The sequence below is a fragment of the Bubalus kerabau genome, chromosome 5, assembly GCF_029407905.1.
Source record: "Bubalus kerabau isolate K-KA32 ecotype Philippines breed swamp buffalo chromosome 5, PCC_UOA_SB_1v2, whole genome shotgun sequence".
Lineage (NCBI taxonomy): Eukaryota > Metazoa > Chordata > Mammalia > Artiodactyla > Bovidae > Bubalus > Bubalus kerabau.
In genome coordinates, this window is record NC_073628.1 from 18,549,958 (window position 1) to 18,568,467 (window position 18,510).

An 18,510-nucleotide genomic window follows, 5' to 3' on the forward strand; every position below is an offset into this window, starting at 1 on the left:
CTTTTATGTCTGCAAACAAACTAGCATTTTGAAAGGGATTGCATTGAATCTATAAATTGCTATGGGTAGTACTGACATCTTAACAATTATTAGTCTTCCAATCTATGAGCATCAAATGTCTTTCCCTATTTTAATGTCCTCATTCATTTCTTTCCACAGTGTTTTGGGGTTTTTTAGTGTAGAACTCTCTTACCTCCTTGGTGAAGTTTATTATTAAGTCTTTTATTCTTTTTGATACTTTTATAAGTGGATATGTTGCTTTAATTTTTTAGATTATTTATTGTTAGTGTAGAGACATGTAACTAATTTTCTGTGTTGATTACGCATCCTGTAACTTTACGGAATTCATATATTAGTCCTAACAGTCATTTTGGAACTCTTTAGGGGTTTTCTACATACAAAAAGATCATGCTATTTGTGGAGATGATTATTCTTCTTCCTTTCCAACTTAGATGCATTTTATTTCTTTTTCTTGCCTAACTGTTCTGGACAGAACTTCTAATACTACGTTGAACAGAAGTGGTAAAAACAGCTATTTTTCATTTACTTTTCAGTCTTTTTCACTTCAAAATTTTTTAGTCTTTCACCTTTGAGTATAATACTAACTACAGGTTTTTCATATATGTCCTCTATCATGTTGGAAGATTTATAAATCTGCCTGCAACGCAGGAGACCCCAGTTCGATTCCTGGGTCAGGAAGATCCGCTGGAGAAGGGATAGGCTACCCACTCCAGTATTCTTGGGCTTCCCTTGTGGCTCAGCTGGTAAAGAATCTGTCTGCAATTCTGGAGATGTGGGTTCGATCCCTGGGTTGGGAAGATCCCCTGGAGAAGGGAATGGCTACCCACTCCAGTATTCTGGCCTAGAGAATTCCATGGGCTGCACAGTCCATGGAGTCACAAAGTCGGACACAACTAAGCACCTAACACTTTACTTACGTTTACTTACTTTAAAAGCTTACTGGAATGCCCAAAATAGCAAGTGTTTTTAGGTTTTTTTATAAAAGTATATCAAATCACCTTGACAACAAACTGATTGGCAGGCTTATATTTTTCATGGGTGAAAACTGAATTAGTACTTAGTCATATTTGTATCATAAGTAAAATTATTGCAATACCTGTGCTTCAGTGGTGGTTGGCTGTGGGGAGCAAGGGGTCAATGTAACAGGTCATTTATAGAGAAATGGGAATTCCTAAGACATATGATGCAACACATGACAAGCGTCACTCATTTCCTCCTTCTGCACAGAGTCAAGCTAAAAGGATTTGTTTTCTCAACGTGAAAAGTGGTTATTTGTTACAGCAGCCCCGGGAAAGTACTCTTGCTCTAAGCGGGTGCTGTCTTCTACTGGAATGGTCCACCCTTTGGATGAAATGCTCACAGGAGGGCCTCAGTGAGGAGGAAACCGCTGAGCCCATTGGATCACAAGATAAAGGAGTAATTCAGGGGCTCCAGCACTCTCCAAAGTGCTTTCCCACCGATCTCACCAGCTGACCAGCTGACCCCCACCTGGTCTCCTCTGTACACACGAGAAAAAATAAGGCCCGTTGTCAGTTTACAGACATACAAGCCAAGACGTGGACTCCAGGCTTTTGCTTGAGGCCCCTGCTTCCACCGGACTTTCCTGGTGGCTCAGGCGGTAAAGCATCTGCCTACAGTGCAGGAGACCCGGGTTTGATCCCTGGGTCGGGAAGATCCCCTGGAGAAGGAAACGGAAACCCACTGCAGTACTCTTGCCTGGAGAATCCCATGGACGGAGGAGCCTGGTAGGCTACAGTCCTTGGGGTCGCAAAGAGTCAGACATGACTGAGCGACCTCATTTTTCTTCTTTCTTTCCTGTTCCTGCCACTGTGCAGGCCCAGCTCCACAAGAAGGGAAATGACAAAGTTGGGGAGTGGGGGCAGCCTGTGAGAGCGCCTTGCAGTCTATGATGCTCCTATACCCACACCATTTAGTTCTCACAACACAGGAGGCCCTCTGACCACCCCTGCTTGACAGGTGGAAACAGCAAAGACTGAGCAAAGTGCAGCGACTTCCTCTAAGATGCACAAGGGCCACAGCCGTCTGACGTCAATCAAGGGCCTGCTCCTCCCGCGCAGCCACTGTCACGGTCCGCGTACGTGGGGTGCGGGCCGAAATCACACACGCCATACCCAGATGCACATGTGGGTTGTGGGGTGGGCTTTTTTTTTTTTTTTTTTGCATTTAAAAATAAAAATAGTCTTGATGTAAAGTTTAAAACAGGAGGGTGATTTGCATAAGACCCTGCACTCTCAATTACACCAATTACTTCATAATTACAGGCAATGCCATCTTGAGTTTTTCAAAACCTATGTCTATTCTTAAAGAATATGTCAGAAAGGAGGCTTCTTCTCAGGGAGAGGCTCCAATTAGTATGCATGCTGCATACAGAGGAAGCAGACCTGCTGGAGCTCCGGGGAGGAGTGAAAACCCAGTGCTTCCAAACGGGCCTGCAGGGAGAGCAAGGCCTTGGAAAGCTCCCAGCTCCAGGCTCCTGGCTCTGTTGCAGCCGGCCCGTGCTGCCCTCCTGCCCGGCTGCAGCCTCTGCCACAAGGTGGAAAGGTGAAAGCCTGGCCTGCTGAACTTGGGCTCCTCACAACTACCCTTGTGAGTTGCTCGTGGGAGAAACAACCAGGACGGGTGGGCCCCAGGCCTTCTGCACTGGGTACACCCGAGGCAGTGAAGTCTCACCATCTCCTCCAACCCTGGAACACTGGCCCAGAGGACTTGGAGTGGGTGGGAGCAGGGACATCTGTGGTCAGTGGCGATCCTTCTACCCGCCCCCTCATGTCTGGTATGTGAGTCTCCAACCAGGGCCTACCCCTTGCCTCCCCCAGGTCCCCACCTTGATTCCGTGTTGGTCACAGTGCGCCCCTCCCCTGCAGCCTCTGGGACCGGCCCCTGTCTTCTCCAACCAGACTTGGACCCACTTGCATAGTAGAACAAGTCTAAGGGAAGCACACAACTGTGCTGCTTACTTCAGTTTGTGATCAGTAAGCGCCAGGGGCTTAGGTACCACCAGCATCCACTGCTCTGGTGCCCAGCGGCCCAACTGCCAGATGGCCACGCCGAGCAGGCGCATCTCTAACGTGGGATAGCATCTCACCAGTCCTCATCTCAGCTGATGGCCTTGATTCTATTCCACCAAGAAAACAGAAATAGTGGGGGAAAGAACAACCACAGCTCCCACTGCTCATCTGCCTTCCGGCACTTTCCGCATCCTGCCCCCACCCATCTGATCGCATCCCTCTTCATCTGCTCAAGGACGGAGCCCCAGCACTTGGCCCCCTCTCTCCTGCAGCAGCATCGGTGTTTTTTTTTACTCGGCTGCATCTTTTCCACCAACGTACACACAGACTGTGGCTTTTCTCTCTGTAAAACTCTCCCAACCATGTTACCTTCTTTAGCTGCCTCTTTTCTTCTTCCTCAGAGCAGAACTCCTCGAGCAGCATGTCTGTACCTGTAGTGCATCTGCTGCTGCTGCTGCTGCTAAGTCACTTCTGCTGCTGCTGCTGCTGCTAAGTCACTTCTGCTGCTGCTGCTGCTGCTAAGTCACCTCAGTCGTGTCCGACTCTGTGCAACCCCATAGACGGCAGCCCACCAGGCTCCCCCGTCCCTGGGATTCTCCAGGCAAGAACACTGGAGTGGGTTGCCATTTCCTTCTCCAATGCATGAAAGTGAAAAGTGAAAGTGAAGTCGCTCAGTCGTGTCTGACTCTTAGCGACCCCATGGACTGCAGCCTACCAGGCTCCTCCGTCCATGGGATTTTCCAGGCAAGAGTACTGGAATGGGGTTTATCTACATCTATGCAAATGCATCTCCTCCATCCTACCTTGAAACTGTTCCACATCGGGGCCACCCCCACCTTCTCACCAACACTGCTCTAATTCAGGCCACCCGTGTCACCCACGGCGCAAAAGCCAACATCAGTTTTCAGCCTTAGCCTCTTAATTATCACCAGCATGTTACACTGTTGGTCACCGTCTCCTCCTGAAAACACTGGCTCAGCAGAGCTCCCTGGACCACATGTCACCTGGTTTACAGCCACATCGTGACCACCCTGCCCCCTTCTCAGGGTCCCTCTTACCTCACCGCTAAGCACCAGGCCCGGGCTCAGATTCTAGACCTCTCTTCTGTGGGGTCACCCAGCCTCTGGTTTCAACACCATCAGTGTGTGAAGGTCACCCAGATTTGTACTGGCAGCTCGGGCCCCAGCTCTGAACTCAACTCACACATCTCACTGTCTGGCAGGCACCCCCACACAGACGTCCAGTCGATGTCTAAGACCCAAAATACTCAAAACTGTGCTCCTCATCTTCCCAAAGCCATTCTTCCCACTTTTTCCCCAACATCACTTGACACAATGTCGTCCTGTCAAATGAAAAGCTAAAAACACTGGAGTTACCTTTGACTTTTCCCGTCTCCTGACCCCACATCCAGTCCATTAGCAGACACAGTCACATCCTTCAAACATACAGAGAGAACCCGCTCACTTCCCCACACATGTCCCTGTGACCCACCTGCCCCTCAGGTCCTACCACTTGCTCTGCCCTGGTCACTCCAGTCTGTCCTCAGCACGGACATCAGAGTGACACCCAGTGGCCAGATCCTTTCAGTCCTCTTGAAACCCTCCACTGAGCTCCCAATGCAGTCCAGCTGATCCACCAGGCCTTGCTCCCACCACCCCAACCCTCCCTTCCTCTGTGAATGCTCCTGTTCTCAGCTGTTCACCCCGCTCCAGCCACGTAGCCATCTCCCTGCTCCTGGGTCATCCATGCATTCTCCTGTCTGCAGACCAGGAATGTGTCTGCTGGAAGGTCTTGCTCCAAAGGCTGCTCAGATCCAGGAAACCTTTGCCAGAATCCCATCATCAGTGAGGACTCCTCAGACGTCCCACCCAAACACCCCCCTCTTCCCTGGTTCCCTCCTCTGCCCGCCTCCTCCCAGACACTGGTCCTCCCTGGCGCACTATTCTTTATTTACCCACCTCGCTTATCGTCTTCACATGTGTGCTAAGTCACTTCAGTCATTTCCAACTCTGTGCAACCCTAGGGACTGTAGTCCCCCAGGCTTCTCTGTCCATGGGATTCTCCAGGCAAGAATAGTGGAGTGGCTTGCCATGCCCTCCTCCAGAGAACCTTCCCAACCCAAAGATCGAATCCGGGTCTCCTGCATTGGCAGGCGGATTCTTCACAGAGCCACCTGTATCCACACTATGCTCGTATTTCCTGCTACAGCCCCAGTGCCTGCAACAGTGCCTGACACACAGTGGGTGCACAGCAAGGGCTGAATGAATAACCAGTGGCTATTCATTACATCAATACATCCAGACTAGAGCACTTGGCTTACACCACCTCTAGACACACACACACACACACACACACACACACACACACACATCCTGGTTTATTGCCCAGTATTCCCCAACCAGAGCTGGAAACCTGGGATTCACCCTTGATGCCTCCCTCCCTTCCCTGTGGCCCCAGACCCACTCCACTCCCACCCCAGCCCAGCTCCTGAGCCCACCCCTCCCTCATCCTCACCCCACGCCTCTGCCACCACTGCCCTGATGAGAACCCCTTTCTGAACCATGTGAGGCTGTTCTCTTGGCATCTCCTACATCCCGCCCCCCACCATGGCCCCCATCAGCTCTTGTCTCTTGGCTGCCATCCATCCCCACCTCTTTCTCAAGCACCTGTCACGGGCCTGCACGCCTTCTCCCGAAATGCTTTACCCAGCTCTTTGGCTGGCCGACTTTTCTCCCCTTGGGTCCTACTTGAATCTCCCCCAGAGAACCTCCTCTGGCCATCCTGCCCATGTAACTCAGGAGGGTCACGCCCACCCAAACACCATCTCCCACCCACTGTTCCCAGCACTCAGGTCATTTCCCTCCGAGGACTTGTTACCTGCAATCACATCCTCTATGTGCGTTCCCACCGAACCTGCAACACCCCTTAAGGCAGAGACAGAATGGGGAATAAGCAGACACCAGACCCCAGACACATGAAGGGCTGAGTGACAGCAAGTATGGGGCCACCGTGGAATCTGGAGTTGTCCACTGTCCCCCTGCCCCAGGAACAGGTGTTGGCCACACAGAAACAGCGACAGGGGCCAAGCTAGTACCCCTGAAGCCACTGGCCACCAAGACAGCCCCCTGGCCTCCCGCTCTTCCTGGCCTGTCCTCAGTCTTGCTCTGGAGTCGTTTTTCTGTCTCGGTTTCATGGGAATCAGGAGAGACCTCTCCATCAGGTGGCACCGGCCCAAACAATATCATGTGAAAGGGCTTAAGAAGCAAGAAATAACTCATCCTCAAATACCCTATACTTGGCATCCAGCTGTTCCGAACAGCTGGGTGCTTTTCTGAGCCAGAGAGCTTCTGACTCTACGCTAATAAGACGGAGAAACGACACACACAGACAAGCAGGATGGGTCACTGCGAATTCCCTTGGGAAGATACGCGTCATCGGCGTTCTTCACACAGGCTTCCAGTAGTAAGTTTTCAAATCTGTGCTGAGCTGGGCACCACCATCAGAGACTTGCGTGTGAAGTGACCCCGCCAGAGAATTTATAAACTAGATGTGCTGAGAAAACTAACGCACATTAGACAATTAGCCAAAGATGATGATGGAATAGAACAAGCACTAAATAGAGTCGTTCAGGTTCAGAGAGGGCTGAGGTCTCCTGGAGGAGCTTTGGGCTCTGCTCTGAAGGGAGAGAAAGCTGGAGAAAAGGCAGGCAGCCCAGAAGGGAAGACGTCTGCCAAGGCGCGGAGCTGGGCATGAAGCTGGGTGAAGCGGCCTGCCAGAGCAGACCTGAATGGAGCATTTACGACAGTATACCTGGGCTGAGTCTCCAGGTACCCAGCCCACAGTGAGAGTCTGCACGGAAGTCCTTACCCTCTCAGAGCCTCTACATCAGCTCCTGGACGCAGACACTACCTATACATCAGACCCTTTCCCCGCTGGGACGCAGCCACCCTCGTCAGTGAAGGAGAATATGCGGTTCTGGTATAAAGGCCTCCCCGCCCTTCCCAGCCCTGACCAAGCAAACCTGCTGCTCTCCTGGTGCCCTGGGCCGCACGGCCCTATTGGGGTGGCAGCCTGCCTTCTCCCTCTGGGCAGCTCAAGAGGACAGGATGCACCTTATTCGGTCTCTCCCAGCACCCAGAACAGAGCCTCAGGGGCAGGCACACGGGGAATTCTGAGGATGCTCTGGGTCCTTTCTGTTCTCACCACCTCCTCCCAGAACATCCTCAGAATTCCCTGGTGCACCTGCCACTCATCTATCCCAACTTCTACGGGCTCCAACTTTCTCTCTTCTCCCTTTGACCACAGAGAGAGGAGCTTGAATAGCTGACCAAAGGGACCAGTTTCAGGCAAGCCATGTACTTCCTGGGGCCTCGGTTTCCCCTTCTAAAAAGGGAGTGCTCTGGTAACACCCCATCTACAGGGAGGGTCTTTAGCTGTGAGCTCCCTGAATGAAGCAAGCAGAGAGGGGGCGGATCCCATCACCTTCCGGACGAGCCAGAGCAAGGAGCTCATGGATGCTGGGAGATAAAGCATCTGGAATAAGAGGTTCTGAATGGGTGCAGCTTCCACCAGGAGGGGAACTCTGCAGACTCCCCCATTCAGCAATTGCCCACAGTTCTGTTCCTTGACTCCGTCCACCCCCGGGCCAGCATCGTCCCTACAGCCCCTACCTTCTTCCGGTTCCAACAGAACTTGCTAAGCTGTCAGATGCTCCTCGCCCTCACCTCCCTAGCCTCTGGCTCTGGCTTCCTAGTTGGAGGGGGGAGACTAACGAAAAGACCACGTGGGCAATGCATTACTAGATTAAATTCAATACTGAGCAGCACCTGCCAGACTAAAGTCTCCTGACCAGCATCTGGGTCCCAACGTGGCCCCTGCAGGGATTCAGCTGGCATGAGAAACAGACCAGGGGTGGCAAGGAGCAGCTGAGTCATCAAAACCCAGAAGATTTGAGCAGTCATCTGGTCCATCCCCCTACCTGGCTCAAATCCCTCTGCAACACATCACATCAGCAGTCGCCCAGACACCTCCTGTAGCTGCTCCGATGTGAGTGACCTCGTTTCTCCTGGGGTTCTCTACTCTGTGGTTGCAATTTGTTAGAAAGATAAGCTCAAGACTGCCTCACTTTAACCTCTATTCAGCCCAATTCATTCATTCATTCAGCAATTGCGTGCAGATCACCAGGCACCATCTGAACCACCAGGAAAGCCAAAAAACAAAAGAAAAGAAGACATACACATGGCCAACAGGCACATGAAAAGACGCTTAGCATCACTAAGTACTTCTCCAGGTGAGAATACTGGAGTGGGTAGCCATTTCCTCCTCCAGAGGATCTTCCTGTCCCAGGGATCTAACGGCAGATTCTTCGATGCTTTCTAATTGTGGTGCTGGAGAAGACTCTCGCGAGTCCCTTGGACTGTAAGAAGATGAAATCAGTCAACCCTAAAGGAAATCAACCCTGAATATTCATTGGAAGGACTGATGCTGAAGCTGAAACTCCAATACTTAGGCCACCTGATGCAAAGAGCTGACTCATTAGAAAAGACCCTGATACCAGGAAAGACTGAAGGCAAAAGAAGGGGACAGCTGAAGAAGAGATGGTTAGTCAGCATCACAGACTCAATGGACATGAATCTGAGCAAACTCTAGAAGATAGTGGAGCCTGGCATGCTGCATGCAGTCCATGGGGTCTCAAAGAGTCGGACGCAACTTAGCAACTGAACACCACCACCAGGCACTGGTCCATGATGCCAAGGGTGCCATGAGGAACAAGACAGTGCATCCTGTCCTCACACAATATATGGTCCTTCAGAGACACAAACCAGCAAACAGCCTATACATTCCAGATCCCGGACAGATATGCATCGGTGGGGACGCATAGGAGAGACTCCACTGGGATGTTTTTGTAGGTTACAGGGCTGCAGGTCAAGAAAGGCTTTCTGGGAGAGACATCTCAGCCAGAATTGATCAAACAGTTAGCAAGTCAAACGGTGGTAGGAATGGGGTGGGAAGGGATCCACACAAGAGTCTTTTGGGGAACCTGTAAGTTGTGGGAGGTGACCTCTGACAGATGAGGGTGGTGACATGGGTGGAGAGAAAGATGCATTTGAGCCCTTGGTATAGACCCCTGGTTTTGTTCCTGGCCTGTCTGGGTCCTGGGGCCCGCTTGCTGCTACCCCGACCCCAGGCTTTGCTCTGGCTGGGGCCTCATACTCCCCAGCCCACCTGCCTATCATGAGCTACTCCTCTATCAGGCTGGGAAGCTTCTCTCCTCTGTTAGGCCACTGTCCTCAATGGCTGCTGGATGCCCCAAAGCACCACTACTCAGGACCAGCCCATGGGGATGTGTCCTACAGGTTTTCTCAAGCCCACCAGGAGGGAGTCAGAAATTACACGCTGGTGGCCCTGGTCTTTGTAGCAGGAAGTAAAGAACAGGTCCAGCTCCACAAGAGAACTCCCAGTCTCATGACCCCCACCCCAGGCCTCCTCTTCTCCAAATTTCAAATTATCCCTTCTCTACAATTACCAGCCTCTAAAAGAGATTTCAAACGGAAACTGCCAGTTTCATAAGCAAAGTATTTTACAGCCCAAAATGAAGTACTGAAAGTGTTAGTCACTCAGTTCTGTCTGACTCTTTGCGACCCCATGGACTGTAGCCAACCAGGCTGCTCTGTCCATGGGATTCTCCAGGTAAGAATACTGGAGTGGGTTGCCATTCCCTTCTCCAGGGGATTTTCCTGACCCAGGGATCGAACCCAGGTCTCCTACATTGCAGGCAGATTCTTTACCATAGCTGTAAAAAGGAATGAAGCAATGATCCATGCTACGATGTGGATGAACCTTGAAAATATTATATTAAGTGACATAAGCCTGATACAAAGGCCACAGATTGTATGATTTCATTTAAATGCAACATCCAGAACAGGCAAATCCATAGAGGCAGGAGGTATTAACAGACTAGTGACCGCCAGGGGCTGGGGGAGCAGGGAATGGGGGAGCAACTGCTGACGGGTGGGGTGTGAGTGTGTTTGGGGTGAAGGAATGTTCTGGAACTAGACGGAGAGAATGGCTGCAAAACATTGCAAATGAATTTAGTGCCACTGAACTGAGCACTTGAATATGATTAAAATGGTAAATGCTATGCTTTGTGTGTTTTTCTACAATAAACACCCCTACCGTCTTTATACTACCCTGTGCTGCCGGGCAGGGCAGCTCCTCAGCCCCTTCAGCCAGCTCCAGCCCCTGCTCAGGTGAGGGAGCTGAGGTTCCACCCCGCCCAGGGCTCACGCCCAGCTGCCTGCACAGCAGGTGCAGAGCTGCTTGCACAATGCCCATGATGACCATGGTGACCATGGTGCCCCAGGGTGGCCGTGCTGTGCTGTGGGCAAGCAAGGGGGCCTGGGGACAGGAGAGGGCTGCCTGCCCAGCGAAAATCAGAACAAAGGTGATGACAGAGACTCACCTTCTGCAGGTACACACAGGGCCTGACGCCCATGGAGTGACAGATGTTGGAGAAGCAGGAATCTCCCGTCTCTCCTGTGGTTGGAACTGGGAGCTCCTTTACTGACTGATGGGCTACAGGCAGCCTGAGGACCAGCCAGATGGCAGTGGGAGGCGATGGAGAGAGATGCTCGGAGGCCTGGGGACCTCACTAGACCACAGATGATGGAGGCAGGCAGGAGGCAGGTGCAAGCAGGCAGGCCAGGGGCATGTAAGGAGCAGAGTAAGTACACCCACGTGGGAACCACCAGGTGAGCACGGATGGGGGGTGTCCCCCGCCCAGGACACACGGAGGGGTCCTCTGGGGCCTGTCACGGGACAGTGACAGGGAGGTCACGTTATCAGTCTCTGAGTAACAGGAGAAAATAACCAGCAAGCCCTGAAGGCCTTCTCTAGTTTATTCCATCAAACAACAGTTGGGAACGGAGGCTTAGACCCCATGAAGTTTGCTCCATTTGCGGAGGGGCCAGGATCTGAATCCGGATGGTCCTGTTGAGACGCCCGCCCTGCCCCTGTGGTTGGAGCTCAGGGCTTGGGGCAAAAGGCAAGGGGTGTGGGTTGACCTGGGAACCAGGTAGAGGACAGGTGGTCTGTGAGGTGGGAGGGTGTATCTCCACCCTTGATGAGCATGGTCACAGAAGGGAGACACAGAAACCAGCCCTCTGCGTGCACTTCCTCCAGGAAACACTGCTGAGACCTGGGCACGGTCCATCTCCTCATGGCCCAGGGAACCTTGGATTTGGGGAGGAGCCAGTGGTCTGACCTCTGTCGAGGACATCTGACTCCTACCCTAAGGGTCCCACCTACAGATGGCTTCGCTGAACACCAAAGCTAACTTTCAGCTGGCGGACAGTTTTACACCTGCAGCCACGCTGCCCCACCACACAGCAATACCTGCAGATTTCTCCCTGAGACCACTCTTGACCACAGTCCCCTGACCAAGTCAGCTTCCTCTCAAATCAGAGCAAAGGAAGTGCCATGCACAGTCCACAAGACTGGCAGGTATGGTGGCGTTGGCGGTGTCCACTGGCAAGTCTCTGTCTCTAACTCACAGCCCAGAGCCACCACCCACTGCCACGTTTTGAAAACCTACTTTGAAAGAAGCCACCCAGCAGGAAACCACTCATGTCTCTCCTCCAAATTTAGGGACCGTGTGGGTTTTTCAACCAGAAGCTGTGGTTCAAAAGCCCTAGTTGCAGGTTTTGAAAGAAGATACAATGCCAACTGTCCAGATTTTGTATGCTGAATAGCCTCCCTCAGACAGTGGAAGACGGCTGTCTGGGGACTTTTGTCGGCTGCCACTCTGCAGAGAGTTGTCCCCTGAATCCTAGAAGGCCTCTCCATCCAGACAAAGCCGAGAGGCGTTCAACCAGTCTGTGTCCCACTTCTCCCATCACAGATGGGTGGGAAGCAGCAGACAGGCCACACAAACCCCACTCTCCTCCAGGCATGCGGCTCTGGTCGAAGCACTCCACTCTCAGACCCTGCTTCCCCATAAAACACAGAAAAGAACCACTGTTTACATTCTCACTTTGTGTCTGCCCAGCATACTTCCTCCCTTATTCTAGAAACATCACCTTCGCCTTCCTTGCAGGGTCCTATGGGTCCATTCCTTCTGAAATTTATAGGACTGGTCTTGTGATCCTGGTCTGACCCATCAACATATTCCATCCCTCTGGCCACAGTGTCCAGTTTGGGGACAGCCACATGCACCAAGCTCAGTTTCAGGACATTTTGTTGGAAATGCTGAGAAGGGAGGCCTCCCTCTGCTGGGCTCATTTGCAGTGAGGATGACCTCAGCTCAAGGTTACCTGAGGCCCGTTGAGGGAAGAACTCATCAGACTACAGCCAATGGGGTCAGAGGAGAGGATGCAGGAGGAGAGAGACCACATCCCAGAGGCATTGTTTAGGTCCCTGGAGCCAGCTGTGCTCGATGCCAGCCCTCACTCTGCCACTTTTTGTTACATGAACGGACTGCATTGGGTTTGTGATACTAATACAAAATTGGTGCCTGTGTAATAGGTTTGTTGTGAGACTTGGTTGGATAATATAAGCAAAGCACTTAGCCCAGTGTCTGGCACATAGTAAACCCTCAATAAATAATGATAGCTTTAATGGGGAGCAAATGAGATGATCGATGTGAACACACTCAGGAAAGCATAACCTGTTCTATAAAAGTAAGGTACCTGTGATGTGCTTTCCTGTTCTCCAGTGATCTACACCTCCCATTGAGCCTTTATGGCCCACTCTCTCATTCTCTAAATATTTCATGTGCCCAATTAGACTGTGAGCACCTCATGGTAGGAACTGAACTTCATATTGTATTTTAGCCACCAAGAGATCTAACACTGTTGTCACGCACGCCGGGTCATGACAGGGCAGTCAACATCACAGGCGTGAGCATCTGAGCCCTTGGCTCCAAATGCTGGCTCCGCTCCCTATGGAGGGGGGTGATCACAGGGGGAGCTAACTTCACCCTTCCAGGTCCCAGTTGTCTACACATAAAGTGCGGCTAGGCCGGTACCCATCTCATTTAGTCATCATGAAGATGAAGTTCATTATCGAAGCATGTAAAACAGTGTCTGTCATGTGGTGATCCCTACAAAATGTCTGTTAAGTAAACGCTTCCCAATTATTTTATTATTGTGATTCAAAAGCATTTACTGAATATTCAAAGGATAGTCAACCCTTCCCTTAATACTGTGATGAAGAAGACAAGCCCCTGCCTTTGCTCTAATAACAGCTATCATTTTTAAGGGTATACTCTTTGCCTACATCTGTTTTTCCTCATGCTCTAATCATGCACTTTAACGCTGGAAGGAGCCAAATGAGACTTTTCACTTTGCAGATGAGAACAGAGAGGTCCGGAGAGGCTACATGATTTATCCAAATTGGCATGGCTTGCTGGAAAGAGTGAGGAAGAGAATCTACATCCCCTGACTCCAGACCCGTCACGCCCTGCTCACTGTGCCACACTGCCTGAGGAGCTGGTACACGAGCATATGGCCAGAACACATAAACACAAACAACTGCAGCTGCACACAGATTCTTTCTCTGTCCTTTAACAAATATTTATTTAGCACTGAAATATGTACAACTGCCAAAAATTAGGGAAATGGACTACAGCAAAGCAGAACCATTTCCCACCCTGTTGTTTTGTAAAACAGGAAGTGTATTACCTTTCTCTCATTCGTTTGGCAAATATTTAAGCATTTATGATTTACCAGGCATGGGGAAGAGATCCAGTGTCAACACAAAGAACATAGTTCTTGCCCCAACAGAGCTTAAAATATCATGGATTTGGCTATATCATGAGCACTGAGTGATGTTTATTGGTGATATGAAAGAATCATTAAAATTACTAGTAAATCAATAGATGGATGGATGGATGGATGGATAGATAGAAGAATGCATGGATGAATGGATAAGCCAACAGGCAGATGGATGGATGGATGGATGGATGGTTGGATATGTCAATGGATGGATGGATGAATGGATGGATGGATGGATGGATAGGTCAATGGACAGATGGATGAATGGCTGGCTGGCTGGATGGATGGATGGGTGGATGGATAGATGAATAGATGGATGGATGGGTGGTCTTTTCCAAGGCCACACATCTCTGAAGTTTGTGCACAGGACATTGCACAACTATCATCCCTTGATTTATTTCCCCAAAAGATTGGACAAGGAGCATGAGAGCTGAATCAGGAAACTTAGGGGATGAAAGGAACCTAAGAGATCAGTATACCCAACTCCCTAACTTTATAGATCAACATTCAGAAAATGAAGATCATGGCATCTGGTCCCATCACTTCATGGGAAATAGATGGGGAAACAGTGAAAACAGTGTCAGACTTTATTTTTGGGGGCTCCAAAATCACTGCAGATGGTGACTGCAGCCATGCAATTAAAAGACGCTTACTCCTTGGAAGAAAAGTTATGACCAACCTAGATAGCATATTGAAAAACAGAGATATTACTTTGCCAACAAAGGTCTGTCTAGTCAAGGCTATGGTTTTTCCAGTGGTCATGTATGGATGTGAGAGTTGGACTGTGAAGAAAGCTGAGTGCCAAAGAATTGATGCTTTTGAACTGTGGTGTTGGAGAAGACTCCTGAGAGTCCCTTGGACTGCAAGGAGATCCAACCAGTCCATTCTGAAGGAGATCAGCCCTGGGATTTCTTTGGAAGGAATGATGCTAAAGCTGAAACTCCAGTACTTTGGCCAAAGCATGTGAAGAGTTGACTCATTGGAAAAGACTCTGATGCTGGGAGGGATTGGGGGCAGGAGGAGAAGGGGACAACAGAGGATGAGATGGCTGGATGGCATCACTGACTCGATGGACGTGAGTCTGAGTGAACTCTGGGAGTTGGTGATGGACAGGGAGGCCTGGCGTGCTGCGATTCATGGGGTCGCAAAGAGTCGGACACGACTGAGTGACTGAACTGAACTGAACTTTATAGATGAGAAAACTGGCACTCAGAGAGATGCAGGTCACATATATGCCCAGTTCCATGACCACCTTTCAAAATATAACCCCCTGGCAGCAGATTCCTAGTCCTGGAGGAGCACATCCTGGGAAAGTTAGGTTTCATCCTCAGGACTCTTCCTTCACCCAGAAAAGCCATAATTCAAAAAAGCCTCCTCCTCTAGAATGTCCTTTGCTAGGAAAGTGGCTCAGGCCTTTGTCCCAGGAGGAGAGAGTGAGCCCTGGTTAAGGACTCAAAGGTCATCAGAGGGGCCTTAGAGCACCAATCTGTAAGGCTGATAACAAAGTCCATCTGCTTAAAACAGTGACTACTGCTCAGTAATTGTTCTCGAGGGCAAACATGTGCCATTCCTCTCCCATCGCTGGTCGTCGTCTTCTTCTTTCGGCCCTGCCCCTGGTCCCATCACAGCTGGGCTGCTGGGCTGTGCTGCGCAGGACATGGCTCCTGACCTCTGCTTTTCCTCTCCTCCTCTGCCCAGCTGTATTCTTGCTTTCTGTCTACTGTTTGTGTTGATCTGGGAAGCATGTTCTAACCCAAAAGTCCTGGACCGTCTCTCCTAAACTCCCAGACGCTATGGAAACTCCAATACCTATGTCTCCCTTGCCTGGGCAAACCTCCAAAACACACCCATACTGGCTTTGGAAATTATACAAGTTTTCTGCGGTTTTCAATGCGATCTTCTCATGACCCAAAGAACTGCACGCTGAGGCTTGAAGGTGATGGTTCTGTCCACAGTTAACCATTATCAGACAGGCAGCAGAGCCTCTACTCTTGAAATTTGGTTGCCAACCACCAAGACTGTGTAGGATTCCTGAGCACTTTAACCGCTGGGAGGCAATGAAATTCCTCATACCCTCCTGGTGGAAGCAAAACATCAAATGACACAGGTTAAGAAATGCAAACCCAGCCACCTGCTGCACTCTTCAAATATTTCTAACGGCTTTTCTGATGCTTTGAACTGATTTAACTGAAAGTGCATTTGGCCCCTAAATACTTATGCCTTTGATTTCTAATCTGGGGTGTAATTTAATTCTCAGAGACCCAACTCTCCTGTACTTCTCAGTACAAGGCTGCAGGCCACAAACCTCCAAATCGAGCAATAACTTTCTTCCTCAGGACAAAAATTATGGTTTATTTCTGTCCACCGAATATGACCTAAGTTAGGGAGGAAAGTGAGCGGAAGTGAGCAAAGCCCCAGGGACAGAAAGCAATTAGGTTGAACCCGAAGAAATCAGGTACAGGGACGAGAAGGGATGTGACTGCCAGTCAGGAAACAAACGGGTCCTCGTCCAAACCTCAGGGCCAGCTTTCTGCAAGAGACTCCTGTTCCCAGACCAAGATGGTTAGCCTTGGGGACACCGGGAAAGGTGACAAAACTGGGGGCGAGTAAGGAAGACAGATAGAAATGAGCCCATCTTGTTGCACTTGTTTTCATCTCTGGTCCAGAAGGTGAGCCACTAGGACCAGACTGGAGACCTGTTCTGTGCCACCAGGCAGTCCCCCACCACCATCCCCTCCCCACACATGGCAGGCACAGGCCAGGCTGCTAGAAACAAATGGGAGCGAATACTGAAGAAGAAGGGCTGCCGCCTCAAATCCACGACACCCAGCCTCTGGTGCAAGGATTACTCCACAAGCTGCCTTTATTTATACTAGGAGCCAACCGGGTGTTTGTTCTCAAAGCTAGAGCTTCCCTACAACCACACTCAGAGCCTGAGTCCTTAGACGTTCACAGTATTTTTATCGAACATTAGGAAAGCCCTTGGTAATTTGCAGCAATTTAGTATGCTTGCTTTGCTTTTAGAAAATCCACAGCAATTCAATAAACGCCCAGTCACTGTGGCTGTTAACACGCACACAAGCTCTCCCCACAGCTGCCTGCCAGCTGCCACTCCAGGAGGCCAGCCATCACGGCCCCCCTTCCTGATGACCCTCAGCCCATCCTCTCCTCCAGCCGCAATGAGGATAGCCCCATAAAACGACCTCACCCCGCAGCCAGCGCTGCCCACCTCTCCTGGGCCCTGAGCACAGACAGGCAAGGAGGGCCGGTCGTGCACTCCACCTTGGCCTCACTCGGCTGTGCCGGGCCATCTGTTCACTGTCCGGGCTGCGTGAGGCCCGAGAAGAAGGACACACCTCTCCATCTGCTCTCAGTCGCATCCGCCAGTTTGGATCCTGCTGTGGAGCCTGGTCCCAGATGCACACGAACAAAGGCGAAGGTCTGGGCCCTGCCACCAAAGCCTGGTTCTCCTGCCAGTTCCTGGGGTTAATCACTGGCCTCTCAAGTCCCGATAACTTTGCCTTTACCTGTTTTCCTGCTTGATCTGAGTTTCTGGGCATATTCACAGAGATTCCTCCTGAATACATGTTCTAGTCTTTACTAGTCACTGAAGAAAACTCTGGGACAAGCTTTCCAGCAAGATCCATGGGTGCCATCCTGTCTGTGGAATGACAGTCATGGTCGAGACCTACTGCTTCTTCGAGGCGAGACATGTCCTTCATGTCTCATCCCCATGTCCTTAGCAAAAGACCTGACATACAATATAGATGTTCAGTCACTAAGTCGTGTTCAGCTCTCTACAATCCCATGGACTGCAGCACGCCAGGCTCCTCTGACCTCCACTGTTTCCTGGAGTTTGCACAAAATTCATGTGCACTGAGTTGGTAATGCTATCTAACCTGCATTGGCAGTTGGATTCTTTACCACTGCATCCCCTGGGAAGCCCTACATACAATAAGCACTTAATAAATATGTACTGATTTTAACAGGTAAAAACCTTCACCACCAAGGGCCACAGTCTAATCACCAAGACCTTGATGCATAGGAGGCTCTGGTACCTTCAGTGAGTCCAGATCAAACCCCTTCCCGTCCATCTCCAAGCAGCCCTGAGTAGCTATCAACTCAGTGACACTTAGCATTGTCTCCAAATAAGACTAGAGTGCTAATCCCTCCTAAGTATGGCTGCGCCCACCAGAGGCCACGTGTCCCCCACCAGGCACCAGTCACAGTTTTCCCTACCCCGAGAGCAGTGACCTGCCCACAGCCAACAGGAGGCCAGAAGAATGCCAGCCCTTGACTGACTCATCTGGTTTGTTGACAGCAACCAGTCTGCTACCACCCTGGCTCTAACATCTCATCCGCGCGGCTCTTGGCACACCAGGGGCTGCAGGAGGCTGAATTCCAATGGAATCACTATTTGCTTTAAGGAATCATCTTGCCCACCTGGATTGCACTCGACTGCCCCCTCCCCCAAACTAGAAGGAATTTCTCTTAAACAAGAGAAATAGAGTAACAACTATTGCTTTCCTTCTCATTTCAAATTTGAGATTCACTTTCAAAAAAAACCCCATGAAGAGTGTGATGTGTTTGCTGAGAAACTGCTGCTTGGTGGACAGCACCAGCAGGTCACCTGCGCCTGCAGTGCCCGGCAGCCAGGTAGCTTCCTGAGCTCCATCCCTGAGGCAGGG